The following is a 15022-nucleotide window of genomic DNA, read 5'->3' on the forward strand; positions in this document are numbered from 1 at the left end:
TTGCCAATTATTCATATAAAAGATAAAAACCACACAAAGATACTTTTCTTCAAGCCTTAAGATCTTGACCCATCAATAGAACTTATCCTTCATCAAGCGCTCGGGTTCAACCTTGATTAAGATCTAGCTGTGCACCATAACCCAATAACATATAATCTAGATCTTTCTCTTCATTAGATATTCAATTCATGAGTTCCTTTACCTAATGATCTTCTCCTCCTTTTATAGTCTTAGGCCTTACTCAATACCATGGTCCAAAACCACTTAGAATCAATACCTTGGACCAAATACCTGGGGTCAACACATCGGACAAGATACCTTGGACCAATAACATGGATCACAATACCATGGACCAAATACCATAGACCAAAACCAAGTTTTCCAACATGTACACCTTTCCTTTTTTGAAAGTACGCGTGTACACTATACGTGCCCTTTGGTCTATGAACCCACCTATGCACACGGCTTGGTCAATGGGCACCTACGTATACCTCTCTTTCTTCATTATATGAGCCCGAACTGTGATCTGTGGTCTATGTGAGTTGCCATCAAGGACAACACCTATGTCATAGCACCAAATCTGTGTCATAATGCCAACAAAAGGGAATCCCTAGAAAGTCCACTAATGTAGAATTCACTGGAGCCCAAATAAAATTTATCAGAGAAAAACAAGTATAAAATAATATTTACACATACGAAGCTTGAGTAATTACTCTATAAAAATGTGAGAACTTATTTCATACAAGAGGAACAATATTGTAAAATATGAATATATTCCAAATAGTAGAATATATCTAGAATACCTTAGCTAGTCAGCCCCTCTGTTGGTCAAATAAAATGTAAAATAAGAAGAAGAATAATATAATATATCTATAATAACCTACCTAATATTATGCTACTTTTCCGAGCTAAAAAAATTAAAGTGCTAGACGACCTTGTGAATGGTCCCCAAATTAAGCATATGGATGCTTTGCCTACATAAGGCGAGTAAAAATCTACGACAACAAATGAAAAATTGTTCTTCGTGTTGGGCTCAAAGAATATTGATCTTAATATTTTAGTGATAGAAACCATGGAAATTCCTTCTTCAACTTTGGGGCATCTAGTCCATTACTACTTCAAGGAGAAATTACTAATTTTTCTTGTTCTTCAAGAGTGAATTTTGTCCACTTGAAAGCGGAATCAATATATTCTCTATATATCTACAAGATTTCCTTATGGCTCATAACACCTAGGTTTGAAAAGTTTCATATGCCAGTGCAATTCGTTTCTTCCATCTCAATCATGATTAACATCATCTCATGAAGGTATATCATATTGTTTGGTATAGTTACCACTTTCTCATATCGAGTGAATTTTGTGATGAAATTGTGAGGATTACTCATGTCCAAGGAGATGGGCATCCTAACCCTAAGAGTACAAACATTTTCAATATTTTGTAGGATATCTTCAACCTGAATTCAAAACCAAAAATTAGTTCATCAGCTATATAGTATACCTTTACTAAAGATTAACTTAAATACAAAAAGTGTACATATGAATAAAATATCAACATTGACATAGATATGTTCAAAATGGGCACATGAAAAATACAATAGAAGTAGAGGATCACGCCCTAAGAATACCATGAGAAATAAAAATAGACCAATCCCTAAGTATTCAACTAGAAAATCATACTAGATGCCAATGTAAAAAATAATGGAAAGGAGTTATAGCCACTATTGAATGAATACAAAACAATTAAAGAAAAACTCAATTCAAATGGAAATTTCATGTAGAATAACTAACCAAAGTGTCATTGTACTCTTCTAAAAAATTGATTGAAAATGGTTTCCATCAACGTTGACCCAAATTTGTCTAAAATCAGCTCATAAAAAATGAAATAAAAGCATAGGAGTTCTTGAGAAGACCATCAATAATACTCTTGATCATACCAAATGTTGATGCACATAGGGCGTGGTTCTCCTCACTACTGCATTGATGCAATGCCATAAAAAAATAACTTAAAAGATTGTGTCATGTAAAGAAAGTAATTGAAGAAAACAGTACTCATCGATACAAAATGCTGGAACAAAAAGACCAAGATTGACCTGGATTTGTTTAAAATAGGCACATGAGTAATGTGATAAAAGAAAAGTAGACGATGAGAAATACTCTTGAGCATACTTGATACCATTGCAATAAATATGGGATGGGATTCAATAAAATAGAATGCAACACAAACATCTAGGCCATAACTCCAGAAACATTTTCATATAGTAAACCAATTAAAGAAAACAAATTTCCTTTTATAAAATAGGTAGAAAAATGTTGAAACCTAAAGATTCCTAGATTGGGCGAAAATATTACCATGGTTTTGGTCTTCGAATAGAAGGACCCAATGAAGTTGGGTTTGTCTTCCTTGATAAATCCAATACCATTTCCTTCAAGATGAGAACAATCATATTCAAATAAAGCTAGTTGCAAAATTTACAAGAAAATACCATGCTTCTTGTAAATATAAGGTGCATAGCACAATACTGAATGTTATTATTATCCAAGATGGTTACACGAAATTACCTGAAGGCAAGGTAGACTCAGATATGAGACTTTTTGTAGGAAAAGCTGAAGAAAAAAAAAATGATCAACATGCACAAGTCATTTTACAACCACCTGAACAAATTTTCACTTGGAAACCATATATTGTACTCTACCTTGGAAAAAAAGGATTTATTAGGCAAAAATAAGGAAATCCCCTAAATTCTCTAAGAGAAAACACATCATTCACTATGAACCACAAACCAAGTAAAATCATACAGAAGGCTCCTTAAAACATATTGATTGTCATTAAAGCCATTAAAATTACATGTATAATAATCGCCATGCATTTGGAAACCATTCATTGTACCTTACCTTTGCCAAAAAAAGGTTTGTTCACTAAAAATATGGAAATCCCCTAAATTTTCTAAGAGAAAACTCGCGATCTGTTATGAAACTAGCTCACAAAAAGATAGAAAATAAATATCAACGCCTTAGAAATCAGCCTCTTTGAGTTGGAAACCTCCTTTACATTACACAAATGGAAAATTCTTGGATGATACAATGACAAGACCTCCTTTCTATATATAGGAGTCTAATGGGTCATAATATAATCAGAGCCAACATAACAATAATAATGTAAGGACACAATAATAACAATAGTGGGCTTCTATGGGGTAGAATAATGGCAATATGGGGACTACATGGGCACAAAAATATAATAAGGGGGTTGTAGTAATAACGATAAGGGGTTACACTAGTAGTATAGGGACCTAACATGCCTCTCTCCTTCAAAAAGTGTTGTCCTCAATGCTTGAGTAGTTCTTGATGCTTCTGTATAAAATTCTTGTCCTCCCATGTGGAATATTTAGTGGGTAAGTTCTTCCACTTTATAAGATAATATGAAATTGATCGATTTCATAGCTGTCGGGTTCTAGTTTGTGTGACTGCTCCAGGTTCCAATATGATTTTTCCTTCTTTGTCAAGTTCTGGAAATATTGTTTGAACTGGGACCTTCTGCAACTTTTGAATCAGTGGCCACACTTATTCATCCTTCTTCCATTCATCCCTTGATTCTTTTATCCAATCTGGTTGGATAATAGAAATATCACAAAACAATGTTTCCAAATCCTCATCCTTTCTTGAGAGTGCATCTGCAACAACATTTTGCTTCCTGTCTTTGTAGATGATTTGAAAGTGATAACCCAACATATTTGTGACCAATTTTTTCTATTCTTCTAAAGATAATCTTTGTTCTAAAAATTATTTCAGACTATCATGAGAAATTTTTACCTTCAAGTGCCTTCCCATTAGGTAAGGTTGCCATTTCTTAAGTGCATGTAGTATTCCCAATATCTCCTTCTCATAAGTAGCTTGCTTGATATGTAGCCATAAAAGTACCCAATCTCCTACATCAAAACTTCTTTCACTGCGATGTTGACCAGCCTCTTGTTTTATTTGATTCTACACCAAAGTGGTGTTATCCTTTAAAAGTTGGAGAACTTATTGTTGATGCTTGATTTGATCTTTCATTGCTTGAACCTTTTTCTTCTTGATATGTCCTCTATCTTGTGAGCTTTAGGAGTGGTAATTTCTTCCAGTGCATTATAAGATATGGTCGGATTCATTTCTTGATGCTCGATGTGATCTTTCACTTCTTGAACATTTTTCTTCCTGATACATCCTTCTATCTTGATAGTATGAGGAGTGGTAATTTCGTCCAATGCATTACAAGATATGGTCGGATTCATTTCTTCTTTCTCGATGTGATCTTTCACTTCTTGAACCTTTTTCTTCTTGATATGTCCTTCTATCTTGAGAGTTTGAGGAGTGGTAAGTCTTGCCAATTATTTACAAGATATGGTCGGATTCATTTCTTCTTTCTATAGGGTTGGTTCCTAGTGTATATCCCCTTCTTTTGATGTTTCTTGATGCTTTCCTTCCTCCTCTTCATAATATATGTAAAATAATTTCTTCTCAGCACACTTATGACCTTTAGTGTATTTTTTATCACAATTGTAACAAAGCCCTTTTTCTCTTTTCTCTTCCAACTGTTGTGGTGTCAACCTTGTAGGTTCTGGAAGGCTAGGATAAACAACACTTCCATATTTATAGTTGTTAGGGGTAGACTTCCTTGTTTCCATAATTTTTCTTTCCACCTTTCTTTCCAACTTGAATGCCCTCTCCAATGAATCAGGTTCCCAACGACGAACCTCATGTTGAATGTTATCCTTTAAAGTCCCTATGTAGACATCAATCCTCTACTTCTCTGGAATATCACTTTCCCTTACCTTCAATTTTTGAAATTCCTCAATGTGCTCTACCATTGAACACTTTTTTTTGAGATTTATCAATTAGCTAAAGAAGGTGTTTCTCTTTGTATCGTCATAATTTGCTATCATTTCCTCTATGAAAATTGACCATGTAACAATTGGTTTATGAGAACAAAGACCTTTATACAATAAAAATTGATTTGGATCTAAATATGAAGATGCAATATGTACCTTTTGTAAAAGTTGCACCTCATTTAGATCAAAATATTGGTCCATCTATAGTATCCAATTTACTAGATCCTTGCCATCACACTTCCTCATATTGCCTTTTCTTTATTTTAGGAGCTCGATCTTGAAACGATTGTAACTTTTTAATTTCAGATCTCCAAGTTCTGAAATTGCGTCCTACAGTAACCCTATGAGGCCTCTTTCTAACCCTACAAGTTGGATCGTACTTAGATTCCCGAAGGAAGAGTTATGTCTAATCTCCCACAGTGACATAGTTATGGAGTAGTTCAGTAGAGCGAATTTGTACGATGTGCCACGTGTCACTGTTTTGACCTTGGGTTCTAAAACTAATACCCAAGAAAATAAAGTCTGTTTCCTTTTTGTCAATTTTTACGAACATTGAATCAGATGCTTCGAGAGAGAGTTATGATGATTTTCCCGAGGTGACCTATTTGGTATGTAATTCGGGAGCCTGTAGAAACCCTAAATTTATTGAACTGTATCTCTGAAAATATAACGAAAAAACATCTAAAATTTGAGGCCGAGCTGCACCACGATTGCAGCTAAAAAGGTTTTTAATTTCAGAGTCTGAAACTTCGTAGAAAATAAATTATAGGGAAAATTCAATGATGACCTGTTTGAGATTGAATTTTAGAGCTTGCAAAAACCCTAACTTCCTCAGATCATATCTATGATAATATAGGGTGACAAGATCTAAAATTTGGACCCAAGGTCCAAAATGATTTTGGCTCAAATGAGTTTTTCTGTTAGCTTGTGAAACATTGTAGAGAAAACGTTATAGTGTAAATTCCACAGTGACCTATTTGTAGCAACGAAACCCTATAATCCAAAGCTCTGCTACCAAATGTTCTTAAACCAGCTCACAAAAAGATAGAAAAGAAAGATCAACACCTTATAAATAAACCTCTTCAAGGGGGAAACCTCCTTTACATTACACAAATGGAAAATTCTTGGATGATACAAATGACAAGACCTCGTTTCTATATATAGGAGTTTAAGGGGTCATAATATAATCATAGCTGACATAACAATAATAATGTAAGGGCACAATAATAAAAATAGTGGGCTTATATGGGGCACAGTAATAACAATATGGGGACTACATGGGCATAACAATGTAATAAGGGGGTTGTACTAATAACAATAAGGGGTTACACTAGTAGTATAGGTACCTAACGCCATCCACTCCAAACTGAAAACCATCTAAAAGAAAAAAAAATGCTCCTAAAAAGAACTTAGCCAACAATAAAACCCTTCATATTATAAGTATATCAATAGCCTTATCCAAGAGCTGGCTTGGAAACAAGAAAATCACATTTTTGTTTCTTCAGAAATTCTTCAAATTTAATGGAACTAAAAGAAAATCAACAAAATATTTATAAGATATAAATTCCACAACAATCCATCTTCAAATGCAACACTCCTAGACATAGATTGTTGCATTTCAGAAAACTAGTAATCATGAGACATGATAAAAAGGAAATATAAACATACATTTTGCAAGTAGAAAAAAGTTATCTGCAATAAAATAAGCAATATAAAACATTCTAGGTAAGGTAGATTGCCAAAACTTCCAAATTTTAGAACATTTGAGAGGCTTGGGAATTATACTAATCTCAAAGAGAATGAAATGAATAAAGAAAAAACATTAAAGCATGGAAACAAAGTCACCTTATTAATTCATCTTGAAGGGATTCGTCTTGTTATCTCCATCCATCATCTAAATTTAGTAAACTTTTGTCGAGAATGATAGCTTCCGGATCCAAAATTGTAACATCAGGTAAATGTGAAGATGGATCGCCATGATCAAGGGTTTCACACCTTATTGAACTATCCTCTTCAAGATGATGGATCATCAGCACTAGGGGTTCTAATGTAGGAAATCACTAATTTATGATTTTTCTTAGGTTAGCTTAAAATTGTAATTTATAAAACAAGCATATTGATATTGAATATTCTATGGAAGAAGTCAAAAAAATGGAATATTACTTCACCTTCCTTGGTCCACAACTACACTATACACAATCACTAGCAGTGATAGTGTAGCTCCAATTGGCAACAAGAAAGTGGGAATATGATGAATATTTTGATATGCTTGATGCACAATTTACTTGTAAAATTTGATCTAACAATGTGAGAACCATGCCATGAAGCATGGATACCCATGCCACACACACACCATTCCGTGAAGCATAAATAACCTTACCACATAAGAAAATATCTAGAAGCATGCCACGGTCAATATTTATATAGACTAGTAGAAGATCGACAAAGATCAATTGTGTTGAGTAGTAGCGGAAGGAGTTCTTCTCAAAAGGAACATCTTAGGATGTAAATATAATAAATTACTTAAATGTAATTAAAATATTAATGATTATAGATTATAATGGTTATATTTATTCTAAAAGAACATTATGATCATTGAATGATTGATAATACTCTCATCGAAATAAAAATCACTCTCAACTAATTTAAAGAATGGACCAATATAATATCGTGATAATCATACATAATATTTTGAAAAGATTAAAAATATAAAGCATTTCAACAATGTTTAGAGATAATTAAATAAATAACTTATTAATTAAATACTATTTTTATTTATTAAATAATATTATTAGTTTGGAAATGGATAATTATTGCATCCAGAGGTGTTGTCGAGTCTAGTGTGGTGGAGACGTTGTAATGTCTTGTAAACATTTTGATTTAGCTAGAATACAATAAAAATAAAAATAAAATAAAATAAAATAGTTGAAAATCATAATTATCGATAAAACATTTTGACTTGGTCAAATTATATAAAACTAAAATTAAAATAAAATATAAAACATACAATTAATAATTATAATTATAATTAATCAAGACTAATAATTAAGACAACCTGGATTCATGTTAACTCCTGATCTACCATGTTCCAAGAGGGATTAAATTTATTGATATGAAAATCTCTTTTGGAGGGAAAATAGATTTGATCCCTCTAGCTTGTTAGATCTAGAGGTAAGATGGATTTAGGTTGGTTTTGTGCCAAGTGGTGCTCTCCAACCCAGTATGGTAGAGATGTTGTAATGTAATGTAATGTCATGTAAACTTTTTGACTCGGTTAATAATAGTAGTAATAGTAAAAATAATAATGAATAATAATTATAATTATCAATAAACCATTTTGAATTGGCCAAATTACATATAGATAAAGAACATAGTAAATATATTTATAATTATAATTATGATTAATAAAAATTAATAATCAGTAATTAAACCATCCTACGTCCATCTTAACTCTAGATCTACGAAGAGTTGAAAGGGATCAAATATCGTGATATGCAAACCTATTTTAGAGTGAAAGGAGATTTTATCCCTCTAACATTTGGTAGCTATAGAGTTATTGTTATGAAACCAGCTCAAGAAAAGATAGAAAAGATAGATCAACGCCTTAGAATTCAGCCTCTTCGAGGGGGCAACCTCCTTTACATTACATAAATGAAAAATTCTTGGATGATTCAAATGACAAAACCTCCTTTCTATATATAGGAGTCTAAGGAGTCACAATATAATCCAGCCGACCTAACAATAATAATATAAAGCCACAAAAATAACAATAGAGGGATTCTATGGGGCACAGTAATAACAATATGGGGGAATAGGGGCACAACAATATTAATAAGGGGTATAACTACAATAGTAATGGGGTAATCACTAGTATTATAGGGACCCAACATGCCCCTCTCCTTCAAAAAAGTGTTGTCCTCAACGCTTGAGTAGTTCTGGATACTTCTGCATAAAATTCTCATCCTCCCATGTGGAATCTTCAGCGGATAAGTTCTTCCACTTGATAAGATACTCTGAAATTGATCGATTTCGTAGCTGTCGAGTTCTTGTTTCTGTGACTGCTTCCGGTTCCAATATAATTTTTCCTTCCTCGTCAAGTTCTGGCAATATTGTTTGAACTGGGAGCTTGTCACCTATAACCTTCTTTAAACATGAAACATGGAAAACTGGGTGCAATCGAGAAGCTGCAGGAAGCTCCAATTTGTATGCCATAGTACCAATCTTTTGCAACACCTTGTACGGACCATAATACTTTGGTGATAATTTATTATCCTTCTTAGCTTGCTTGAGGGACATTTGCTTATATGGTTGTAGCCGTAGGAATACCCAATCACCTACATCAAAACTTCTTTCACTGCGATGTTGATCTGCCTGTTGTTTCATTCTATTCTGTGCCAACACGAGGTTATCCTTTAAGAGTTGGAGGACTTGTTGTTGATGTTCGATGTGATGTTCCACTGCCTGAACCTTAGAATTTTCTCTTAAATATGATGTGATGGATGGTGGTTGATACCCATAAAGTGCCATAAATGGGGTCATTTTTGTTGCTGTATGGAAGGAAGTGTTATACCACCATTCAGCCAGAGGCAACCATTTGACCCATTGTGTCTGTTTATCAGATACAAAGCAACGAAGATATCCTTCCAAACATTTGTTTACTATCTCAGTTTCCCATCAGATTGAGGATGATAAGATGAGCTATGAGCTAACTGAGTACCAAGACAAGAAAATAATTCTGTCCAAAAATTTCCAGTGAAAATGGGATCTCTGTCACTTACAATAATCTTTGGGTTTCCATGTAGCTTTTGAATTGTTTCCATAAATGCAGTAGAAACTGTACTGGCTTTAAATGGATGTGATAATGCACAAAAGTGTGCATACTTGGTAAGTCTGTCAACTACCACCATGATGACACTCTTTCCCTCAGACTTGGGTAAACCTGTGATAAAATCCATTGAAACCTCCTCCCAACGTTGGCTTGGAATGGATAAAGGTTGTAATAGACCCGGTGTCTTAATTGTTTCAACTTTATTTTGTTGGCAAACCAAACATTCCGCCACAAACTTTTGAATATCTGATTTAAGGCCATCCCAAAAAAATTCCTTCTTAACCCTGTGGTAAGTTTTTAAAAATCCTGAGTGCCCTCCTAAGGGAGAAGTGTGCAATTCCATAAGAATCTTTTGTTTTAGCTGGGAATTCTTACAGAGGTATAAGCGATCTTTGTACCATAACGAATCATTTTTCCAGCTAAATGTATCAGAAGTACTGGAATCTTGTTGTAGCTTTCGAATAAGTGCCCACACTTCTTCGTCATTCTTCCATTCCTCCCTTGCTTCGTTTATCCAATCTGGTTGGATAATAGAAATGGCGCACAACAATGCTTCCACATCCTCATCCTTTCTTGAGAGTGCATCTGCCACCACATTTTGCTTCCCTTTTTTGTAGATGATTTCAAAGTCATAACCCAACATCTTTGTGACCCACTTTTGTTGCTCTTCAGAGGATAATCTTTGTTCTAAAAAGTATTTAAGGCTATCATGATCCGTTTTTACCTTGAAGTGTCTTCCCATTAGGTAGGGTCGCCATTTCTTAAGTGCATGGAGTATTGCCAACATTTCCTTCTCATAAATAGCTTTGCTTAAAAACTTTCCCTTGATTGGACGACTTTCAAAAGCAATGGGTCTTTCATCTTGCATTAGAACAGCACCAATTCCATTTCCTGAAGCATCACATTCCACAATAAAGGTTTTTGTGAAGTCGGTGTAGCTAAGACCGGTGCTTGGCACATTGCCTCTTTAAGATGTTCAAAGGCCTTTGTTGCTTCCGGAGTCCATGAAAATGCATCTTTCTTCAATAATGTTGTTAGAGGTGCTGCTATTCTCCCATAATTCTTAACAAACTTGCGATAATACCCTGTCAACCCAAGAAATCCTCGCAGATGCTTTATGGATGTGGGGATTTTCCATTCCTTAATGGCTTTAATTTTGCTAGGGTCTACCTTAACTCCTTCATGAGATACAATATGACCCAAATATTCCACCTCCTGGACTCCAAAGAAACATTTGGATCTTTTTGCATATAATTGTTTCTCCTCCAATAGTTGTAGCACCCTGTCAACATGTTCAACATGATCCTTCCAAGACTTGCTGTAGATTAGTATATCATCAAAAAATACTAACACAAATTTTCTAAGGAATGGTTTGAAAATTGAATTCATCAAACCTTGAAATGTTGAAGGTGCATTGGTAAGGCCAAAAGGCATGACCAAAAATTCATAATGACCCTCATGAGTTCTAAATGTTGTTTTCGGAATGTCTTCAATCTTCATTCTGATTTGATGATATCCTGAACGAAGATCCAACTTGGTGAAGTAAATTGATCCATGCAATTCATCCAGTAATTCATCAATGACAGGAATGGGGAACTTATCTTTAATAGTGAGCTTGTTGAGCTCCCTATAATCCGGACACATGCGCCATGATCCATCCTTCTTGTGCACCAATACTACTGGAGCAGAGAAAGAACTTTGACTCGGTTGAATTATACCAGCCTCTAGCATTTCTGCAACCATACGTTCAATTTCACTTTTTTGGACATAGGGATATCTGTACGGCCTGATGTTTGGAGGAACACTTCCTGGAATCAGATGAATAGCATGATCATGATCACGCATAGGTGGGAGACCTTTGGGAGTCTCAAATACCTTGGAATGATTGTCCAGGACTTTTTGGAGATCTGGAGAAATAGATGATTCCAATGTGGAAACATCTAGCGAACATAATTGTGCAATTACACCTCTTTGCTCCTTTTTTAGAAGCTTTGTCATACCATTAGAGCTGATTATCTTTCCTGGTTTCCCTGCAATACCCCTTAATTCAACTTCCTTTCCTTCCGTAGAAAATTTGATGAAAAGTTCTTGAAAATTAAAAGCTATTGTACCCAAGGATTGTAGCCATTGGACTCCTAGTACAACATCAGCACCTCCCATTGGAATGGAAAGCATTGGGCTAGTCAATACATATTCTCCCATGGATAGCTTGATATTATGGCACTTTCCAGAGCAATTTATTGTTCCTCCATTTGCAATCATCACTTGACACTCTGGTGCTGGATATAGGAAGCAATTCAATTCTTTTGCTACCTTACAATGAATAAAATTGTGGGTGCTTCCTGAATCAATCAACACTATTACCTTTTTCTTCTTGATTTGTCCTTCTATCTTGATGGTTTGAGGAGTGGTAATTCCCGCCAATGCATTACAAGATATGGTCGGATTTATTTGTTCTTCATCTAGGCTTTGTTCCTGGAGTATATCCTCTTCTTTTGACCTTTCTTGCTCCTTTTCTTCTTCCTCTTCACAATCTATGTAGAATAATTTCTTCTCAGCACACTTATGACCTTTAGTGTATTTGCTATCACAACTGTAACAAAGCCCTTTTGCTCTTTTTTCTTCCAATTGTTGTGGTGTCAACCTTATAGGTTGTGGAAGACTAGGGGCAACACTTCCGTCTTTATAGTTGTGAGTGGTATGCTTCCTGGTTGCCATAATTTTGCTTTCCATTTTTCTTGCTAACCTGAATGCCTTCTCTAATGAATCAGGTTCCCAAAGGCGAACATCATGTTGGATATTATCCTTTAAAGACCCTATGAACACATCAATCCTATGCTCCTCTGGAATATCTTTTACCCTTATGTTCAATTTTTGGAACTCCTCAATGTGCTCCATTATTGAACCCTTTTGTTTGAGACTTATCAATTGGCTAAAAAAAGTGTTGCTTTTTGTATCCTCATAATGTGCTATCAATTCTTCCGTAAAAATTGCCCAAGTGATAAATTGTTTACGAGAGCAAAGCCATTGATACCATACAAACTGATTTGGTTCCAAATATAAAGTTGCCATACGTACCTTTTGTGTGTTTTGCACATTATTGAGATCGAAGAATTGCTCCATCTGTAATATCCATGTGGCGGGATCCTTGCCATCAAACTTCCTCATATCGATTTTTGGAATATGGTGGGTCTTCGATCCAACATTAGAGTCTATGGAATCATGATTAACATTTCTTTTGTTCACATCATGAGTTTCCTTTACAACCTTTTCACCATTAGTAAGTATTTCTTGTAGAAAATTTGTCAAATCTGTCTTCAAATCTGCCATGTCTGTCTTCAAATCTGTCTTTGAATCATCCATCTTAGCTTCCATGCCCTTTATCTTAGATTCCACACCATTTATCTTAGCTTCTGTTAGCTTTTGTGAGCGTGACATTTGTTGCACTTGTTCTTGTAATTTTGATATATCATGTAGCATTTCTTCCTCTTCTTCATGAGTCATGCTAGAGCTTTCAGGTTCCTTACTAGGTGTTTGCATTTTCTTTCCTCGGGGCATCAGTTACCGATAATAATGCTTTACTATGCCCTTTGAATTCCTTCAAACCAAGCTTACACAAAAATTTAAAAAAAAAACTACACACCTTTTTTCACTTTGTAGAAGCCTGATATTGAATCTGATGTATCTCTGTAATTTCAGATCATCCAGTTCTGAAATTGCGACCTGTAGTAGCCTTCTGCGTCCTCTTTCCAATGCCACAAGTCTGACCCAAATTGGATTCTCCAAGGAAGAGTTATGCGAAATCTCCCACAGTGACTTGATTATAGACTAGTTCAGTAGAGCGAACTTGTACGACGTGCCACGAGTCACTGTTTCGACCTTTGGATCTGAAAAATGCATACAAGAAACTAAAGTCCGTCCTCTTTCTGTACCTTCTTACGAAATTTCAATCCGATCCCCAGAGAGAAAGTTATGACGATTTTCCCCAGGTCACCTGTTTGGAATGTAATTCAGGAGTCTGCAAAAAGACCAACTTCCTCAGATCATATCTCCGCAAATATAGCGCGAAAAGCTCTGAAATTTGGACCCAAGGTTCAGCGCGATTTCTTCTCAAATGGGTTTTTTTTTGCAACTTCTGAAACGTCACAGAAAAAAAGTTATAGCGAAAATTCCACGATGACCTGTTTGGAGCAGCGAAACCCTAGAATCCAAAGCTCTGATACCAAATGTTATGAAACCAGCTCAAGAAAAGATAGAAAAGATAGATCAACGCCTTAGAATTCAGCCTCTTCGAGGGGGAAACCTCCTTTACATTACATAAATGAACAATTCTTGGATGATTCAAATGACAAAACCTCCTTTCTATATATAGGAGTCTAAGGAGTCACAATATAATCCAGCCGACCTAACAATAATAATATAAAGCCACAAAAATAACAATAGAGGGATTCTATGGGGCACAATAATAACAATATGGGGGCAATAGGGGCACAACAATATTAATAAGGGGTATAACTACAATAGTAATGGGGTAATCACTAGTATTATAGGGACCCAACAGTTATGATGGATCTAGGTTGTTAATTTAATTACTAATCACCCCTTTTTAAATATAACTAGTATGATAATTAACTATCACTTAATTTATTCTTAAGAATTTAATATTACCAAATCACTTGGTTAAATGTGATTAATACAATAATTGACAATTACATGAATCCAATGGATATAATGATTTGATGTAGAGTATGTTTGACTTAACTATCACCAAGCTCCCTAGTTAAGTGTGGTTATCCTCTAAATGTAATATTAATACTACCAATTCACTTTTTTTAAATTTTATTTTATTTTCAATCACATTAAAAAAATAACATGAAGTATGATAAAAGTGATTTCATCTACCACGATGCGGGTGGAAAATTAAATTAATAGTGGGATTAGGGGAAGAGTGAGCCACCCCACTAAATCCCAAGGTCGTTAAAGGTAGTGGGGGGTGATGTGGCATTCTCCTCTAATGTAGAATGAACATGATCAACTTATATCAATCATTTCAAGCTAAGGAAGGTGATTGAAGGTCCTCCATTGTGGTTGTTTGTTGTTGATTGTGGGTTGGTGTTCGGAGGAGTGAATTTGTCAGACTTATGGGGGCCCTAGAAAATGATTAAGGTTCAGTGAAAATCCTATTTTCCTATTATACAGCCCATGTTGCATAGACTATCAAGGGGAAAAGGGGCATGTGAGTGAAACATGGGGCTGAATACCTATAAGGTTTAAGAATTTTAGGGAGGTACAATGAGATGAGTCCATCCTCCCTCTAGTGGTGATGGTA

General features: G+C 35.0%; 1 pseudogene; it reads right to left on the reverse strand.

The window, feature by feature from the left end:
* Positions 1-1049: 1049 nt before the first annotated feature.
* The window catches only part of LOC149224149 (bifunctional dTDP-4-dehydrorhamnose 3,5-epimerase/dTDP-4-dehydrorhamnose reductase pseudogene), a 114093-nt pseudogene continuing 100120 nt past the window's right edge, over positions 1050-15022 (reverse strand).

This window comes from Pinus tabuliformis, chromosome Q (assembly GCF_031772625.1).
Source record: "Pinus tabuliformis cultivar Carrire ecotype Pingquan chromosome Q, CPIR1, whole genome shotgun sequence".
NCBI classification, from domain to species: Eukaryota; Viridiplantae; Streptophyta; class Pinopsida; order Pinales; family Pinaceae; genus Pinus; species Pinus tabuliformis.